The sequence below is a fragment of the Octodon degus genome, unplaced genomic scaffold, assembly GCF_000260255.1.
Source record: "Octodon degus isolate 3935 unplaced genomic scaffold, OctDeg1.0 scaffold00082, whole genome shotgun sequence".
Classification (NCBI taxonomy): domain Eukaryota; kingdom Metazoa; phylum Chordata; class Mammalia; order Rodentia; family Octodontidae; genus Octodon; species Octodon degus.
Genome location: NW_004524658.1, coordinates 10,295,323 through 10,300,786, shown reverse-complemented (window position 1 = coordinate 10,300,786; position 5,464 = coordinate 10,295,323).

The window sequence follows — 5,464 nt, the reverse complement described above, 5'->3', positions numbered from 1 at the left end:
TCTCTCTCTCTCTCTCTCTCTCTCTCTCTCTCTCTCTCTCTCTCTCTTTCAATTCAATGAATTGTGGAACCATTCATTTCTTAGGGATTCAAGTAAGAAAAATAAATAATAATTAAATGGACATTGGGCATTTGTTTCTGCAAATTAATGTGAGCTAGAATCTTTTTAAAGACAACCCATTTTCCCAGAAGGACTAATCTTTCTGAGGAACAGACCCAGGTCCAATTTCTCATTCAAGTCTGAACTTACATTGAATAGGTCCTTATTAAAAGTGGACTGCTGAGCTGTGTGCCTTTTGAAATCAGTCTCCACTGAATCTACATATTCTCATTTAATGAGGTGGTTTCTTGTTATTGCAAATAAAGTCACTAGTACAGTACATTTCTGAGAGTTCATGTGTAGAATTTGTGCTGTGTGTAGTTACCTATCAAGTAATCTGAATAGATGTTTTTTTGTTAAGGTAAACTTTTAGCTAATGTGTTACTATAGAAGCTTTATTCCAAAGGGTTACTTCTGGTCATTAGAAATTTGAGGGGTTTTTATGTTTTATAAGATTATTGATAAATTATTCATTCTACCTTTTATATCCCTAATTATGAGATGTCAGTAAATTATATCATTTGTTTAATATGGTGATAGGTAGAGACATAATTTTTTATATAATATGAATATGTAATAGATTTCCTCAAAATGACTCTTGTGCTCTCACTTGCATGTGTCTTGTTTTATGTGATTATGTCTTCTTCATCTTTCTGTAATTGAATATGGAGGATTACCTTAGGAAAAAGAAGCATAGGAAGAAGAAGAAGGAGAAGGAGAAGGAGAGGGAGAAGGAGAAGGAGAAGGAGAAGGAGGAGGAGGAGGAGGAGGAGGAGGAGGAGGAGAACAAGAAAGAGAAGAAGGAGAAGGAGAAGCAGCAGCAGCAATGCATTTCTTTTTGAAAACAGAACAAAGACTCAAATGTTAGTTGAGATATCATGTTATAGATATCATGTTACAGAAATGCAGAATCAAAGTAAAGGGTCCTGGCTGGGACTCAGAATTAATCCTTGGAGGAAACTTATGCTGATTGTTTTACCAGCAATTTGAACCCATGGGCCATGTCTCATTATATTAAACTAAAACCAACCAAGCTCACTAATAAAGAAGACACCTATGAGAGAAGTCTGATGTCAAGTTTAAAGCAGTACAAGCTACATTACCTCAGGATTACTGCTTCTACTTTTACCAATAACCAGAGGAATTTGGAAACAATTTCCTTAGGAGACATTTTTAATGTGCTGTACAAAGACAAATAATTCTTTAGTATTCAAGAACACAAATTTGGTGCATGTCAAAATCATGAGGTGTTTTAGTTATTTGTCTCTCATTGGTGAGACAAAATACTCAATGCCCAAAGCCAAAGGAGGGAAGGTTTATTTAGGTCACAGTTTGAAGCTCCAAGGCAGGGTGACATTGCAGAGGAGCAACCATTCATGGTGGAGGAAGACATCAAAAGCAGTAAGAGCAAAAGGTGGGAGCGAGCCTCATTTCATCCCTTACAATCCCAGCACTAGACAATGAACTAATCACAACTCTAGGTTCACCTGCCTCTGAAAAGGCTGAACCCTATGACTGCATGAGTGAGGGTGCACCTAGACACATGACATAGAGAATGATAATATTCTTTCAATTTCATAAAATAGCTTCTAGTATTTTGAAAATAGAAATAGTTTTTCTGCCTTGTATGTCACAGTGAGAAAATAAAAAATGGTATTGAAACTACATACTGTTATCCCTAGTTTCTACTGAGAAAATGAGAATTGACATGACTCTTCACTTTTATCCTGAGTATGTTGATCTGCTATCTGATATGTCAGTGTATAAACAGACAAGGTTTATTTCACCTTAAGTCTCTTTCAAATTCATTATCAGTTGGTCCTATTTCTTTGATCCTGCAGAGAAGCAGCACATTGTGGTGGGGGCATGTGACAGAGCACACAACTCAACTCATGGCCAGGAAGCAAAAGAAAGGAAGAGAGGCCAGCTTCTTACTGTTCCCTTCAATTGCACCACCCCAGGGACTTACAGATGGTCTACAGCCCCTACAGTCCCACCTCACAAAGACTCCATCACTTCCCTGTAGTGTGAACCTGGGGCTCAATCCTTTAACATACTGGCCTTTGTGGGACATCTGAAATCCAAGCCATAGGACTGGGCATATTTGAAATGTATTGTTTATTTATTTATTCATTACACCAAGAATGTTTAAACTTTTTCTCAGTGGCAGGAATTATTGTAAGCAGTAGGGATACAGAGATGACCAAAATGGACAAGGCCTTCTTCCCAGGGAGCCTATAGTAAGGAAATATAGTCAACAAACATCTGAGTCAATGTGACCAGGAATTGGTCACTATGTGTTGATACTGAATAATTTCTCAAATTTCAAAAATATATTTTTTTAGAGGCACAAAGTGTTAAAAGTTATTGTTTGGTTGTTATGGATGTGATCTATTTAATTTGGTGTAATGAAAGTATCCTAATAATAACTAACTCAAATATCTTCAGCAATTTTTGGTTTTCACTGAGCAGTGGGCCTTGGCTTTGACATCATACATGCTTGTGTCCCATGTCCTCTCTGACAGCACTGTAAACTTCAGCAAGGCTTTTTCTTTCTTTTCTTTTCTTTTCTTTTCTTTTCTCTTTCTTCCTTTCTTTCTTTCTTTCTTTCTTTCTTTCTTTCTTCCTTTCTTTCTTTCTTTCTTTCTTTCTTTCTTTCTTTCTTTCTTTCTTTCTTTCTTTCTTTCTTTCTTCTTTTTTTTTTTTTGGCAGAACCAGGGATTGAACTCAGGGCCTTGCGCTTACCAGGCAAGTGCTTATTCTACTGAGCCATCTCCCTGACCCCTGGCTTTTGCTTTTCTTAACTTTAGTCTCAGTTTCCTGGGGTAGCAAATGATGTCAGTTTGTGTTTCAAATGGTATAAGTGTAAAACACATAGTACTTAGCAGATACAATATTCAAGAAATATTAGTTCTCTCTCCTGGTGAAAAAAATGGTAATGCTTATTCATTTATCATATCCAGAGGTATCTTATTTTGACCTATAGATATAAAGCATTTAGAAATATGGTATGGAATTTGAGTTATATTATTTTGGTGAGTGGTTTTATTAAAATACATTTAATTTCTAAAGAACATTGTTGGCTTTAGACACAAAAGCAGTTTAATCAGAACCCTGCTTTTTAAGACAAAGTATTTGCTAAATCATATTGAACCTTTCACTAGTGATTTATAACAGTCTTTATCTGTAGACATTTTTCTTCCAGTTTTTCAGATGTGGCGAATAGAACAGACAATAGGTTAAGGCTAAAACTGTGTTTATTTTAGGATGTTTCATCTCTGGGATCTGCTGTAAAGATTCCTTCTGCAGGTAGAAGTTTGATATTTTAAAAGCAAAGTAATTTAATTTCTTGGCATTCTACATCCTACATCATTTATCAAAATAAATTCTAGGAACTGGGGCCTGACTGGCCTTTGGAGAGCAAAAGAATGTGTGCATATGATAAGGGGTGTGAGAGAGGGTGAAGATTGCAGCTTTGGGAGCTGGCTTCTTCGAGGTTTCTCTGCTCTCAACCTGCTGTCTTTGTTAGAAACTGAAGCCTTGACCTCTTCAGCCCTAAACATCTGGTTGCATCCCCAACTGCTGATCCAAAGTTAGAGTAAAATACAGAGACAGTATCTGGGTTTTTTAGATTTAATTACATTTGGTATAGCAGTAATGATAAGGGTAAGAGTGATTATATTAGCTATAAATATGCAGTTAATGGTTATTTAAATTATACCAGCAAACATATAAATAACAATTGTATTGAATGCAATAATTTCTATAACAAACATTGTTGATGATTACTGTTTGACATACTAAGAAATCCATGCACATTCTTTCTATAAAACATCAACAAAAATATTTGAGTTTAGGTGATATTATTTCCTTATTTCACAGAAAACTGAGACTCATAAAAAGTGAAGGAAATTTCTCCAAGTCACCTAACAGGTAAAATGCTGCTGGTGGGAACTGAAGCCAGTCAGTAAAGCACTGAGGTCCAATTTCTCTGTTACAAACAATGACAGATCTATATTCAGGTGTATGTTCTATTATTGATCCTGTGACTTGAACTATCACCACCATTATCAATTGTGATCATTGATTTTTTTTCAAAAGAAACACACAGAATGAGACTGGCACTTTCTACTCACACTGCTGCTGCCTTCTCAGGCAAGACTCTAGTTCAATTAGCAGAGAGAAAACATCAGTTGAGTGAAAAGGAAGAAGGATTTTTGATTTGGAGAGGAACCTCCTGTCATTGACCTTTGGAAGTTAAATTTGCTATGCCTAAATTTCTTGATGTTATTGCCTTTTTTTCAAATGAATAATCTCTGACTATTTCATTTTTGTGCCTATGGATTCAAAGTCCTGATGATTTTGGACATAAACTTATAAACCTTAACTGATCACTGAGGTCAACTCTGAAGACATCTTTCAAACTTGTTGGTGGCAGGCTCCAACATGAGAGTTTTCACCTTTTGTTTTTTGTTTATAAAAGTCATTTTCATCTAAAATAAAAGGCCTAGGGGCCAGGGAGATGGCTAAGTAGAATAAACACTTGCCTAGCAAGCACAAGGGCATGAATTCAATCCCTGCTTCTGCCAAAAGATAAAAAGACACAACATAAAAAAGAAAATGCCTGTTCACATCAGAGAACTTGTACAGAACTGAAAATTTCCCCCCAAGTTCATGTGCAATGGTGAATTGTCAGAAGCTAACACTTCAGGTCACTGAACTTGGCAGCCTCTTTTTAAGATGTCACCCAAAGCTAAAAAAGCTTAATTTTATTATTCAAAAAGCAGTGTCAGAATTCTCTTAGTGGCCTTCTTTATTTTTCTTGATCATTGTTGGTTTGGAGTAGAGACTGTCTGAAAATAGGATTGCTACCCCTGCTTTTTTCTGAGGTGCTGGGGCATGTAGTATTGTGTTCCATCCTTTGACTTTCAGTCTATGAATGTCTTTATGAGTTAAATGTGCTTCTTGTATACAGCATATTGTTGGATTTTATTTCCTAATCCATTGTGCCAGTCTATTTCTCTTAATTGGTGAACTGAGTCCATTTACATTGATGGTTAGAATTGAGATGTATTGACTTACGATTGACATGTTATTTATCTGTTGTCGTTTACTCCTTTTTCTCCTGTGTTTAATTGCTTACCCTATTTAGTTGGTTACTTCTGATCTCATTCGTGGAGTTCTGATCGTTTTGCTCCCTCTCTAGAACATCTTTCAGTAGTCTGTGTAGGGTTGACTTTGTCATCACGAAATTCTTTAGCTGTTTTTGTCATGAAAGTATTTCACTTCTCCATCAAACTTGAAAGAGAGTTTTGCAGGGTATAGTAGTCTGGGCTGGAATTTGTTTTCATAGAGGACTTGAAGT